At 59.4% G+C, this 15,000-nt stretch overlaps 1 non-coding gene across 1 annotated transcript; it reads left to right on the top strand.

Annotated features, from left to right (window-relative positions):
* Window positions 1-12,372: 12,372 nt before the first annotated feature.
* Window positions 12,373-12,491, top strand: LOC131865021 (5S ribosomal RNA). The gene has a single exon (XR_009363747.1). It is a non-coding gene; the product is annotated as a 5S ribosomal RNA (ribosomal RNA).
* Window positions 12,492-15,000: the final 2,509 nt, after the last annotated feature.

Below are 15,000 nucleotides of genomic sequence, written 5' to 3'. Positions count from 1 at the left end.
ATATATATCCAATTGCAACGAAGGAACGTGCCAAAGATCGAGAACAATGGCAGAAATGCTAGTAACGTGCACTTCGGGACCAACGCATCACCGGAAGACAACCGCCAAACATCGAAAGAGTCGCGATGCTCCGCAACCTACGTGCAAAGCGGTCGCACACCGGGTAAGGGAGTGAGAGCCCCAAACATAGCTGGGCGAGGCGCTCACTCCGCTCTTTAATATCTCGTTAATACCGCCAAGGAAATGGCACAAGCACACACACACAAGCATCCTCGGAAGAGGACAGTTCGAGTGACAGGTCAAATCCAAGAGTTCCGAAGACTACCTCCAGGAACAATCGGGAACAAGACCGATTACAAGTCGTCGAGTCTGTTACTGGGCGAACACGAGATGCGCACAGGAAATCGATCAGCCCTCACAATGGCCCAAGGCCAGAGATCGGACTGCTACGATTTACCCCAACAATCATCGTGCCACTCTTCGCAGAGAGGTGATAGACGCCAACGAGCCCGCGCATAGCAATCGAGGTGTAAAAAGGGCGTTGAAGGCAGGAAGCCTGGACGAAAGAGGCTACGAGGTCACCTCGAAGCGGTCTAAGAATCGGGCGCACTTGGGGCGACTACCAGTGCCAACCCCTTATCCCGCGGTGCGTCCGACACACAGAAATTTCCAAGGCGGCCAAGGAGCCTCCCCGCATAGCAATCGGGGTGTGAGGTTACGGATGCAGCATTGATAGCAATCGAGGTGTGAGGCGAAGGATGCAGAAGTGAGAGCCGAGGGATGTAGCAGAGATAGCAATCGGGGTGTGTGATGCAGAAGAGATAGCAATCGAGGTGTGCGGTGGGAAGGGCCCAGCAGCCAGAATGCATGAAGCGACGGATGAAGCAGTGATGACAACCGGGCTGTGAGGAGAGGAGGGATGCAGCCAAGAAAGCAATCAGGGCTCGAGGCAAGGGATGCATCAAGGATAGCAATCATGTTGTGAGGCGAGATTCCAAAGGCTAAACGTGAGAGGCTGCAGGGTCGACTCAGAGAGGTCTATGCATGTGAGAGGCTGAAAGCAAGGTCGACTCGGAGCGGTCTATGCATCGGGCGCGCTTGGGGCGACTACCAGTGCCAACCCCTTATCCCGCGACGCGTCCGACAAAGAGAACGTTCCAAGGCGGCAGAGGAGGTTACCAGCCGAAGGATGCAGTAGCAATAACAGGTATAGTTCCGCGGCGGCCGAGAAGACTCACCGCATAGGAATCGGGATGCGAGGCGAGGGATGCGGCGGGAAGGCCCCGACGGCTAAACGGAAGAGGCTGCAGGGCCGCCTCGGAATGGTCCAAGCATCGGATGCGATTGGGACGACTACCAGTGCCAACCCCTTATCCCGCGATGCGTCCGATACACAGATAGTTCCAAGGCGGCCGAGGAGCCTCACCGCATATCAATCGGGGTGCGAGGCGAGGGATGGGGCGGGAAGGCCCCAACGGCTAGACGGAAGAGGCTTCAGGGCCACCTCGGAATGGTCCAAGCATCGGACGCGCTTGGGGCGACTGCCAGTGCCAACCCCTTATCCCGCGATGCGTCCGATACACAGATGGTTCCAAGGCGGCCGAGGAGCCTCACCGCATAGCAATCGGGGGTGCGAGGCGAGGGATGGGGCGGGAAGGCCCCAACGGCTAGACGGAAGAGGCTTCAGGGCCGCCTAGGAATGGTCCAAGCATCGGACACGCTTGGGGCGACTACCAGTGACAGCCCCCTATCCCGCGATGCGTCCGATACGAAGATGGTTCCAAGGCGGCCGAGGAGCCTCACCGCATAGCAATCGGGGTGCGAGGTGGGGGATGCGGCGAGATGGCCCCAACGGCTAGACGGAAGAGGCCACAGGGCCGCGTCGGAATAGTCCAAGCATCGGACGCGCTTGGGGCGACTACCAGTGACAACCCCTTATCCCGCGATGCGTCCGATACGAAGATAGTTCTAAGGCGGCCGAGGAGCCTCACCGCATAGCAATCGGGGTGCGAGGTGGGGGATGCGGCGAGATGGCCCCAACGGCTAGACGGAAGAGGCTGCAGGGCCGCCTCGGAATAGTCCAAGCATCGGACGCGCTTGGGGCCACTACCAGTGACAACCCCTTATCCCGCAATGCGTCCGATACGAAGATAGTTCCAAGGCGGCCGAAGAGCCTCACCGCATAGCAATCGGGGTGCGAGGTGGGGGATGCGGCGAGATGGCCCCAACGGCTAGACGGAAGAGGCCACAGGGCCGCCTCGGAATAGTCCAAGCATCGGACGCGCTTGGGGCGACTACCAGTGACAACCCCTTATCCCGCGATGCGTCCGATACGAAGATAGTTCCCAGGCGGCCGAGGAGCCTCACCGCATAGCAATCGGGGTGCGAGGCGAGGGATGCGGCGAGATGGCCCCAAAGGCTAGACGGAAGAGGCTGCAGGGCTGCCTCGGAATAGTCCAAGCATCGGACGCGCTTGGGGCGACTACCACTGCCAACCCCTTATCCCGCGATGCGTCCGATACACAGATAGTTCCGAGGCGGCCGAGGAGGTGGGGGATGCAGCGAGATGGCCCCAACGGCTAGACGGAAGAGGCTGCAGGGCCGCCTCGGAATAGTCCAAGCATCGGACGCGCTTGGGGCGACTACCAGTGACAACCCCTTATCCCGCGATGCGTCCGATACACAGATAGTTCCGAGGCGGCCAAGGAGCCTCACCGCATAGCAATCGTGGTGCGAGGTGGGGGATGCGGCGAGATGGCCCCAACGGCTAGACGGAAGAGGCTGCAGGGCCGCCTCGGAATGGTCCAAGCATCGGATGCGCTTGGGGCGACTACCACTGCCAACCCCTTATCCCGCGATGCGTCCGATACACAGATAGTTCCAAGGCGGCCGAGGAGCCTCACAGCATAGCAATCAGGGTGCGAGGCGAGGGATGCGGCGAGAAAGCCCCAACGGCTAGAGGGAAGAGGCTTCAGGTCCGCCTCGGAATGGTCCAAGCATCGGACGCGCTTGGGGCGACTACCAGTGACAACCCCTTATCCCGCGACGCGTCCGATACACAGATAGTTCCAAGGCGGCCGAGGAGCCTCACCGCATAGCAATCGGGGTGCGAGGCGAGGGATGCGGCGAGAAGGACCCAACGGCTACACGGAAGAGGCTTCGGGGCCGCCTCGGAATGGTCCAAGCATCGGACGCGCTTGGGGCGACTACCAGTGACAACCCCTTATCCCGCGACGCGTCCGATACACAGATAGTTCCAAGGCGGCCGAGGAGCCTCACCGCATAGCAATCGGGGTGCGAGGCGAGGGATGCGGCGAGAAGGACCCAACGGCTACACGGAAGAGGCTTCGGGGCCGCCTCGGAATGGTCCAAGCATCGGACGCGCTTGGGGCGACTACCAGTGACAACCCCTTATCCCACGACGCGTCCGATACACAGATAGTTCCAAGGCGGCCGAGGAGCCTCACCGCATAGCAATCGGGGTGCGAGGCGAGGGATGCGGCGAGAAGGACCCAACGGCTAGACGGAAGAGGCTTCGGGTCCGCCTCGGAATGGTCCAAGCATCGGACGCGCTTGGGGCGACTACCAGTGACAACCCCTTATCCCGCGACGCGTCCGATACACAGATAGTTCCAAGGCGGCCGAGGAGCCTCACCGCATAGCAATCGGGGTGCGAGGCGAGGGATGCGGCGAGAAGGACCCAACGGCTAGACGGAAGAGGCTTCGGGTCCGCCTCGGAATGGTCCAAGCATCGGACGCGCTTGGGGCGACTACCAGTGACAACCCCTTATCCCGCGACGCGTCCGATACACAGATAGTTCCAAGGCGGCCGAGGAGCCTCACCGCATAGCAATCGGGGTGCGAGGCGAGGGATGCGGCGAGAAGGACCCAACGGCTAGACGGAAGAGGCTTCGGGTCCGCCTCGGAATGGTCCAAGCATCGGACGCGCTTGGGGCGACTACCAGTGACAACCCCTTATCCCGCGACGCGTCCGATACACAGATAGTTCCGAGGCGGCCGAGGAGCCTCACCGCATAGCAATCGGGGTGCGAGGCGAAGGATGCGGCGAGAAGGACCCAACGGCTAGACGGAAGAGGCTTCGGGTCCGCCTCGGAATGGTCTAAGCATCGGACGCGCTTGGGGCGACTACCAGTGACAACCCCTTATCCCGCGACGCGTCCGATACACAGATAGTTCCAAGGCGGCCGAGGAGCCTCACCGCATAGCAATCGGGGTGCGAGGCGAGGGATGCGGCGAGAAGGACCCAACGGCTAGACGGAAGAGGCTTCAGGGCCGCCTCGGAATGGTCCAAGCATCGAACGCGCTTGGGGCGACTACCAGTGACAACCCCTTATCCCGCGACGCGTCCGATACACAGATAGTTCCGAGGCGGCCGAGGAGCCTCACCGCATAGCAATCGGGGTGCGAGGCGAGGGATGCGGCGAGAAGGACCCAACGGCTAGACGGAAGAGGCTTCAGGGCCGCCTCGGAATGGTCCAAGCATCGGACGCGCTTGGGGCGACTACCAGTGACAACCCCTTATCCCGCGACGCGTCCGATACACAGATAGTTCCGAGGCGGCCGAGGAGCCTCACCGCATAGCAATCGGGGTGCGAGGCGAGGGATGCGGCGAGAAGGACCCAACGGCTAGACGGAAGAGGCTTCAGGGCCGCCTCGGAATGGTCCAAGCATCGGACGCGCTTGGGGCGACTACCAATGACAACCCCTTATCCCGCGACGCGTCCGATACACAGATAGTTCCGAGGCGGCCGAGGAGCCTCACCGCATAGCAATCGGGGTGCGAGGCGAGGGATGCGGCGAGAAGGACCCAACGGCTAGACGGAAGAGGCTTCAGGGCCGCCTCGGAATGGTCCAAGCATCGGACGCGCTTGGGGCGACTACCAGTGACAACCCCTTATCCCGCGACGCGTCCGATACACAGATAGTTCCGAGGCGGCCGAGGAGCCTCACCGCATAGCAATCGGGGTGCGAGGCGAGGGATGCGGCGAGAAGGACCCAACGGCTAGACGGAAGAGGCTTCAGGGCCGCCTCGGAATGGTCCAAGCATCGGACGCGCTTGGGGCGACTACCGTTGCCAACCCCTTATCCCGCGATGCGTCTGATACACAGATAGTTCCGAGGCGGCCGAGGAGCCTCACCGCATAGCAATCGGGTTGCGAGGCAGATTATTGGGAAGGGAACCCCCTGGGATGCGGCTCAAGCAGTGCCCAAAGGGACTGGAATGCGGAATCACATCGAGAGACCCAAATGCTATACGAGGGCTCAAATCGAATTATCGATTTGGCCACGACATGGACGCATCGGAACGACTACCTTTGCCGAACCACTCGCAATTGCATCCATACCGAAACCAATAGACATTTCCGTTAGAGCCCTCGCATAGCATTCGGGAATCTCGCATGCCCCTCTAAATCGACCAATGCTGGCGCTCAATGAAAATCCGAGCGCTACCACCGTTCGAGCGCCAGCATTGGTCGAGTTAGAGGGGCACGGGGGAGAATGCTCCAGTCAACACCTCCCCTATATAAGTTATTTGTCCGATTCTCGCACAACCGTAGTCTGCCTCGTCGAATCAAACAACGGTCCCAGATTCCGACTTCCGTTCCGTAGAGACCCAAAAGCTAGATGGAGGCTCGCAAGAAAGAGAGTCGGCGCATAGCAATCGGGTTTCTCGAACGTTTAGGGACCGAGCTCACTTGCGGATAGGGCAAAATCCGCCAAGCAACCCAAAAGCTAGACGGGGGCTCGAATCGAATCGCCTAGGCGGCCACAACAACGACGTGTTGGATCGACTACCAGTGCCAAACCATTCAGCAAGACTAGTCTGTGTCGAGGCCGGATAGAGATTCTCAGAGAGCGCCCGCATAGCATTTAGGAGACCTGCCGCGTCCCTCACACTCGACAAATGGTGGTGCACGTTTATAAATCCGAGCGATCCCAACCCTTTCAAGCACCAACATCGGTCGAGATAGAGGGGCACGGAGGGGGCTGCGTGAGACAACACAGTCCCCTATATAAGTTATTTGTCCGATTCTCACACATCCGAAGAATGGTCATCAAATCGGACAACAGCCCAAACTTCCGACTTCCGTCCCAGAAAGCCCAAGAGCTATCTAAAACGTTCATGGCCGGAACTCGATCGCGGCTATACCAGTCCGCCAAGCAACCCAAAAGCTAGACTGGAGCTCTAGTCGAATCACCTCTGTGGCCATTGCAAGGACGTGTTGGAGCGACTACCATTGCCGAACCATTCCGCAGGTCGAGTCCATACCAAGGCCGCATAGAGATTCACGATGAGCTCCTGCATAGCAATCAGGAGACTTGCCGTGTCCATCACAATCGATAAATCCTGGTGCAAGATTTTTGCATCCGAGCGCTCCAACCAGTCGAGCACCAGCATCAATCGACATAAACGGGCACGGGGGGAGGATGCTCGAGAACACTACCTCCCCTATATAAGTTATTTGTCCGATTCTCAAGCAGCCGAAGTCTGGTCATCGAATCGGGTCAAAGACCACAACTTCCGACTTTACCCACAATGCAAGTCATCGAATCGAACATCGGCCCCCGAGTCGGACTCCATGCGTATGTCAGGTCATCGGACCCAAATTCCGCCTTCCTGCGCATGGCGGGCCATCAATATCAACTCGGTCATCGGACCCAAACTCCGCCTTTTTGCGTATGGCACGCCTTCAAATCGGTCATCGGACCCAAATTCCGCCTTCCTGTGCATGGCGGGCCATCAACATCAACTCGGTCATCGGACCCAAATTCCGCCTTTCTGCGCATGGCACGCCATCAACTCGGTCATCGGACCCAAATTCCGCCTTCCTGCGCATGGCAGGTCATCGGACACAAATTCAGACCTCGCCAATATGCCTACGTATCGAATCGGTCATCGGACCCAACTTCCGACTTCATCCATACTGTAGGGTCTTTGAGGTTGGCGCGGTGCGCTCAACCCAGGGAGTCGACCCATCGAAGCATACACCTCCCCTATATAAGCTATTTGTCCGATTCCCACACCTGTGTAGTTTGCACCTCTGACCAGGACATCGACCCCAACTTCCGAACTCGACTGCAACGACGGCACCAGCGCCTTGGTGCGCACCTTGCGACGCACAGTCCCAACATTCGCCTTCCTGCACATGGCAGGTCATCGGACCCAAATTCCGACCTCGCGAGTATGCCTACATATCGAATCGGTCATCGGACCCAACTTCCGACTTCATCCATACCGTAGGGTCTTTGAGGTTGGCGCGGTGCGCTCAACCCGGGGAGTCGACCCAACGAAGCATACACCTCCCCTATATAAGCTATTTGTCCGATTCCCACACCTGTGTAGTTTGCACCTCCGATCAAGACATCGACCCCAACTTCCGAACTCGCCTCCAACGACCGAACCAGCGCCTTGGTGCGCACCTTGCAACGCACAGTGCCAACATTCGCCTTCCTGCACGTGGCAGGTCATCGGACCCAAATTCCGACCTCGCGAGTATGCCTACATATCGAATCGGTCATCGGACCCAACTTCCGACTTCATCCATACCGTAGGGTCTTTGAGGTTGGCGCGGTGCGCTCAACCCGGGGAGTCGACCCAACGAAGCATACACCTCCCCTATATAAGCTATTTGTCCGATTCCCACACCTGTGTAGCTTGCACCTCCGATCAGGACATCGACCCCAACTTCCGAACTCGACTAAAAAGACCGCACCAGCGCCTTGGTGTGCACCTTGCAACGCACAGTGTCAACATTCGCCTTCCTGCACATGGCAAGTCATCGGACCCAAATTCCGACCTCATGAGCATACCTACTAATCGAATTGGTCATCGGACCCAACTTCCGACTTCATCCATACCGTAGGGTCTTTGAGGTTGGCGCGGTGCGCTCAACCTGGGGAGTCGACCCATCGAAGCATACACCTCCCCTATATAAGCTATTTGTCCGATTCCGACACCTGTGTAGTTTGCACCTCCGCTCAGGACATCGACCCCAACTTCCGAACTCGCCTGCAACGACCGAACCAGCGCCTTGGTGCGCACCAAAAGTGCGCACTTTTGGAGGGCACTTTTGTGCGCTCCAAAGGTGCGCACTTTTGGAGGGCACTTTTCTGCGCTCCAAAGGTGCGCACTTTTGGAGGGCACTTTTTGGAGGGCACTTTTCTGCGCTCCAAAGGTGCGCACTTTTGGAGGGCACTTTTTGGAGGGCACTTTTCTGCGCTCCAAAGGTGCGCACTTTTGGAGGGCACTTTTTGGAGGGCACTTTTCTGCGCTCCAAAGGTGCGCACTTTTGGAGGGCACTTTTTGGAGGGCACTTTTCTGCGCTCCAAAGGTGCGCACTTTTGGAGGGCACTTTTTGGAGGGCACTTTTCTGCGCTCCAAAGGTGCGCACTTTTGGAGGGCACTTTTCTGCGCTCCAAAGGTGCGCACTTTTGGAGGGCACTTTTTGGAGGGCACTTTTCTGCGCTCCAAAGGTGCGCACTTTTGGAGGGCACTTTTTGGAGGGCACTTTTCTGCGCTCCAAAGGTGCGCACTTTTGGAGGGCACTTTTTGGAGGGCACTTTTCTGCGCTCCAAAGGTGCGCACTTTTGGAGGGCACTTTTGTGCACTCCAAAGGTGCGCACTTTTGGAGGGCACTTTTCCTGTGCTCCAAAGGTGCACACCTAGGTGAGCACCTTCGACCACACCTTGTAGCACACCAAACTCTGACTTTCGACTTCATCCGCAATGCAGGGTCTTTGAGGTTGGCGCAATGCGCACAACCAGGGGAGTCGACCCATCAAACCCAACACCTCCCCTATATAAGCTATTTGTCTGATTCTCATACATGCGTAGCCTGCAGGAGCAATTAGGACATCGACCCCAACTTTCGGCTTCTAAACGAAAACAAGGTCTTTGAGGTTGGTGTAATGCGAACAACTAGGGGAGTCAACCCATCAAACCCAACACCTCCCCTATATAAGCTATTTGTCTGATTCTCATACATGTGTAGTCTACAGGAGCAATTAGGACATCGACCCCAACTTTTGACTTCTTAACGAAAACAAGGTCTTTGAGGTTGACGTAATGCGCACAACCAGGGGAGTCGACCCATCAAACCCAACACCTCCCCTATATAAGCTATTTGTCCGATTCTCATACATGTGTAGCCTGCAGGAGCCATTAGGACATTGACCCCAACTTTTGACTTCTTAACGAAAACAAGGTCTTTGAGGTTGGCGTAATGCGCACAACCAAGGGAGTTGACCCATCAAACCCAACACCTCCCCTATATAAGCTATTTGTCTGATTCTCATACATGTGTAGCCTGCAACAACGATTAGGACATCCACCCCAACTTCTGAATTCGTCTGCGTTGACCGCACCAAAGGTGCACGCCTTGGTGCTCACCAAAATCCGACTTCCGACTTCTTCTGCTATGCGGGGTCTTTGAGGTTGGCGCAGTGCGCACAACCAGGGGAGTCAACCCACCGAATGCAACACCTCCCCTATATAAGCTATTTGTCTGATTCTCATACATGCGTAGACTGCAGCAATGATTAGGACATCCACCCCAACTTTTGACTTCTTAAACAAGACAGGGTCTTTGAAGTTGGTGCAGTGCACACAACCAGGGGAGTCGACCCATCAAACGCAACACCTCCCCTATATAAAGCTATTTGTCCGATTCTCATACGTGTAGTCTGCAGCAGCGATTAGGACATCGACCCCAACTTCCGAATTCGTTTGCATTGACCGCACCAAAGGTGCACGCCTTGGTGTGCACCCTGGAGTGCACTTTGGTGCTCACCTCGGTGCACACTTTGGTGTGCACCAAAGGTGCGCACCTTGGAGCGCACCAAAGGTGTACACTTTGGAGCGCACCACATAGGGTCTTTGAGAGGTTGGCGCAGTGCGCACACCAAGGTGGGTGTTGAGGTGCGTGCCGAGGTGGGTGGGTGCTAGGGTGCGCTCCATGGTGGGTGCCAGGGTGGGTGCGTGCTAGGGTGGATTCCAAAGAGGGTCATAGGGTGGGTGCCAAGGTGGGTTGGTGATATAGTGGGTTCAAAGGTGGGTACTAGGGTGGGTTCCAAGGTGGGTCACAAGTTGGGTGCCAGGATGCGTGGGTGTTAGGTTGGGTGCCAAGGTGGGCTCCTGCGTGGGTGGGTGCTAGGGTGGGTTTCAAGGTGGACGCGAGGGCGGGTGCCAAGGTGGGTAACAAGTTGGGTGTTAGGATGGGTGAGTGCTAGAGTGGGTGCCAAGGTGGGTGGGTGCTAAGGTGGATGCCAAGGTGGTTCACAGGGTGGGTGGGTTCTAGGGTGAGTTCCAAGGTGGGTCACAGGTTCAGTGCTAGGGTGGGTGTCAAGGCGGGTGTCGAGGTGCCTGGGTGCTAGGGTGTGGATGCCAATGTGGGTCATAGGGTGGGTACTAGGGTGGGCTGCAATGTGGGTGCCAAGGTGGGTAACATGCTCGGTGGGTTCTAAATTGGGTGCCAGGGTGGGTGTGCACCCACCTTGCCCGAGGTGGGTGCCAAGGTGCCAGTGTGGGTGGGTGCTAAGGTGGATGCCAAGGTGGGTGAGAAGGTGGGTGATAGGTTGAGTGGTAGGATGGGTGGGTGCCAAGATGGGTCACAGGGTGGGTGCAAGGGTGGGTAGGTGCTAGGGTTGGTGTCAGGGTGGGTGGGTGCTAGGTTGGGTTCCAAGGTGGGTGCGAGGGTGAGTGTCAAGGTGGGTCACAGGTTAGGTGCTAGGATGGGTGAGTGCTAGGGTGCAAAGGTGCCAGGGTGGGTGCTAGGATGGGTCGATGCTAGGGTGAGTGGCAAGGTGGGTCCACAAGTGTCAAGGTGGGTGCCGAGGTGGGTGCCAAGTCGGCGACTGCTATGGTGGATGCCAAGGTGGGTCACGGGGTGGGTGCCAAGTTGCTAGGTTGGGTTCCAAGGTGGGTGCCAACGTGGGTGCTAGGGTGCGTGGGTTAAAGGGTGTGTCACAACGTGGGTGCCAGGATGGGTGCGCACCCACACTGGCCAAGACGGGTGCGGGTGCAAGGTTGGGTTCCAAGCCCGGTCACAGGCTGGGTGCTAGGATGGGTGGGTGCCAAGGTGGGCACCAGGGTGGGTGCACCCACCCTGGCCAAGGTGGGTCACGGGGTGGGTCCTAGGGTGGGTAACGGGGTGGGTACTAAGGTGCGTGCCAAGGTGGGTCATAGGGTGGGTGCCAAGGTGGGCACCAGGGTGGGTGTGCACCAACCCTAGCCAGGGTAGGTCACGGGGTGGTTGTCGGGGTGGGCGTCAAGGAGCCAAGGTGGGTGGCAAGTAGCCAAGTTGCGTGCCAAGGTGGGTGTCGGGGTGGGTGCCAAGGATCCAAGGTGGGTGCCAAGGAACCAAGGTGGGTGTCTGGGTGGGTGCCGAGGTGGGAGCCAGGGTGGGTCCCAAGGTGAGTGCAAAGGTGGGTGCCAGGGTCAAGGTGAGTGCCAATGTGGGTTCCAAGGTGCCAGGGTCAGGGTGAGTGCCAATGTGGGTTCAAAGGTGCTAAGTTGGGTGCGAGGTTGGGTGCGAGGGTGGGTGGGTGCCAAGGTGTGCTAGGTGGAAGCCCGGGTGGGTCGGCATCCCATGGGTGTCGAGTTGGGTGCCTGATGGGTGCTTCTTGTCAAGTTTTAGTCGTCGGGACTCATTTCGAGCCTTAGAGGTCGTTTCTTGTCCGGTTGCCCTGTCTTCGACCTGGGAACCCAATTTTGGTCCTCGGGTCCCATTTTTTTTTGTCTCGCATCCCACTTTTGGCCTGTGGCCTTTTCGGGGTCGATTCTCGTTTTGGGCATCAGAGCATGTTTCTTCTCCTAAAACCCAATATTTGTTTATTAAGTCTCGGAACACATTTTTGTTCTCGTGGACCCATCATGGGTCTTGGAACGCATTTGTGGTCCTTGGGTCCCATTTTGCATCCCGAAACTTGTGTTTTGGTGCTTGATCCCTATTTTGGGTGCCCACCTTGCACCAAGTGCGCACCCGGGGCAAACCGAGCGCCTTGGTGCACCGGGGCAAGATCGAGCGTGCACCCGAGGCGCCCCGAACATGCACCAAGGTGCACTCGGCCCACATGTGAGCGCAGGTCGTTGCGCCCGAGGTGGTGTGTGGGCACCGCGTTGCAGACGGGACACTGCACGCACACGACGCCCCCTCCAGGTGCACGCACGTAGGCCGGGCCGGGTGCACACCCGACGCCCTAGCAAGGTGCGCGCACCCGGGCAGGGCTCACACTTGGCGAACGGGGCGCACTTCGCGAGGGAGGGTGTGCACCTCGACGGGGGTGGGTGGCCGGGGTGGATTCGCACGTGGGTCGCGGTTTGCTAAGTACACACTGCGACAAGCTCATAACGGGTGCGATCATACCAGCGTTAGTGCACCGGATCCCATCAGAACTCCGCAGTTAAGCGCGCTTGGGCCGGAGTAGTACTGGGATGGGTGACCTCCCGGGAAGTCCCGGTGTTGCACCCTTTTTTAGTTTTTCGCCGGGCGTCGCAATGCTATTTGAATAAACCTTTTGCCCGTTTGCGTTCTCGTCGGGGCCGGGCCGGGCCGGGGTGCGCTGCCCGCACTACCGCGCGCGCGGGGGCGACACCGAGCGCGCACCCGAGGCGCCCCGAGCACACAGGCCACGGTGCAACCCGGGCGTTGTGCGCGCACCCCGGTGCGCCCGAGGTGCTGCGCGCGCACCCAGGTGAAATCGGTGTGCACCTCGGCCAGTGCGCGCTCGGTCGAGTCGCGCACGTTGGCCAAGGTGCACGGTGATGTTTCTTACTCTAAGGTTCCGCACCAGACGCCCGGGACAGGTGAGCGAAGCTGGGCGGGGCCGGGTGCGCGGCCGGGGCAGGTGCACGCAGCTGGAGAGAGCTTTGGAGCACACTTCGGAGCGCACCAATGATGCGCTCCATTCAAAAGTTTCCTGAAAAGGCAAAAAAAGTTGAGATTATAGAATTTCCCACTTGAGAGATTGTAAAAAAAAAAAATTTAAAATGAAGGAAACGCGGGTGCCAAGGTGTGCGCAGCCCAGCCAAGGTGTGCGCACCAAGGCGCCCACCCTGGCGAAGGTGCACGCAAGGTGCGCACCCGAGGCAAACCGGACAATTAACCCAACTTTCGACTTCGCGCGCACCTTGGAGCGCACTTCGGAGCGCTCCTTGGTGCGCACCAATCTTGGGCACCTCGGAGTGCACCATGGCGCCCACCAAGGTGCGCACCCGGGGCAAACCGAGCTCCGACTTCGTGCGCACCTTGGAGCGCACGAAAGGTGCGCACCATGGCGCCCACCAAGGTGCGCAGCCCAGCCAAGGCGTGCGCATCAAGGTGCGCACCCTGGCGAAGGTGCGCACCCGGGGCAAACCGAGCTCCGACTTCGTGCGCACCTTGGAGCGCACAAAAGGTGCGCAACCCAGCCAAGGTGTGCGCACCCCGGTCAAACCGAGCTCCGAATCGTGCGCACCAGAGGTGCACGCCATCGTGCGCACCTTGGAGCACACTTCGGAGCCCTCCTTGGTGCGCGCCGATGTTGCGCACCTCGGAGCGCACCCGGGGAAAACAATGCAATTAACCCGACTTTCGACTTCGTGGGCACCTCGGAGCGCTCTCGGGTTCGCACCTCGGAGCACACCGAGGTGCGCACCTTTGATGCGCTGCCTTCACCAATTTCCAGAAAAGGCAAGAAAACATTGAGAAGGTGTGCGCACCGAGGTGCCCACCCTGGCGAAGGTGCACGCGAGGTGCGCACCCGGGGCAAACCGGGCTCCGACTTCGTGCACGCCGCACCTTGGAGCACACTTCGGAGCGCTCCTTGGTGCGCACCAGGGCGCGCAACCCAGCCGAGGTGCCCACCCCGGCGAAGGTGCACGCGAGGTGCGCACCCGGGGCAAACCGGGCTCCGACTTCGTGCACGCCATGGTGCCCACCGCGGCGAAGGTGCACGCGAGGTGCGCACCCGGGGCAAACCGGGCTCCGACTTCGTGCACGCCGCACCTTGGAGCACACTTCGGAGCGCTCCTTGGTGCGCACCATGGTGCCCACCAGGGCGCGCAACCCCGCCGAAGGTGCACGCGAGGTGCGCACCCGGGGCAAACCGGGCTCCGACTTCGTGCACGCCGCACCTTGGAGCACACTTCGGAGCGCTCCTTGGTGCGCACCATGGTGCCCACCAGGGCGCGCAACCCCGCCGAAGGTGCACGCGAGGTGCGCACCCGGGGCAAACCGGGCTCCGACTTCGTGCACGCCATGGTGCGCACCGCGGCGAAGGTGCGCACCCGGGGCAAACCGGGCTCCGACTTCGTGCACGCCGCACCTTGGAGCACACTTCGGAGCGCTCCTTGGTGCGCACCAGGGCGCGCAACCCAGCCGAGGTGCCCACCCCGGCGAAGGTGCACGCGAGGTGCGTACCCGGGGCAAACCGGGCTCCGACTTCGTGCACGCCGCACCTTGGAGCACACTTCGGAGCGCTCCTTGGTGCGCACCATGGTGCCCACCAGGCCGCGCAACCCAGCCAAGGTGTGCGCACCAAGGTGCACGCGAGGTGCGCACCCGGGGCAAACCGGGGTCCGACTTCGTGCACGCCGCACCTTGGAGCACACATCGGGGCGCTCCCGGGTTCGCACCGGCGTTGCGCACCGTGGTGGGCACCTCGGAGCACACCAAGGTGGGCAGCGAGGTGCGCACCTTTGATGCGATGCCTTCACTAATTTCCATAAAAGGCAAAAAAAAAACGAGATTTTAAAATTTCCGTTTTGAAAGATAGTGAGAAAAAGGGAATGCTGGTGCCATCTTGAGCCCGCCCTGGTGCGCAGCCCAGCCAAGGTGTGCGCACCAAGGTGCCCACCCTGGCGAAGGTGCGCGCCCGGGCAATTAACCCAACTTCCAACTTCGCGCGCGCCAGGGTGGGAGCGCACCCAACAACCGGGCCTGGGAAGAGCCAATGCGAGAAACCCCACCAAACGCTCTGACAAAAAAAGAGGGGGCGCTC

This window comes from Cryptomeria japonica, unplaced genomic scaffold (genome assembly GCF_030272615.1).
Source record: "Cryptomeria japonica unplaced genomic scaffold, Sugi_1.0 HiC_scaffold_100, whole genome shotgun sequence".
NCBI lineage: Eukaryota > Viridiplantae > Streptophyta > Pinopsida > Cupressales > Cupressaceae > Cryptomeria > Cryptomeria japonica.
The sequence above is the reverse complement of the archived record's forward strand: the minus strand, read 5'-3'. Positions and strand labels throughout refer to the sequence as shown.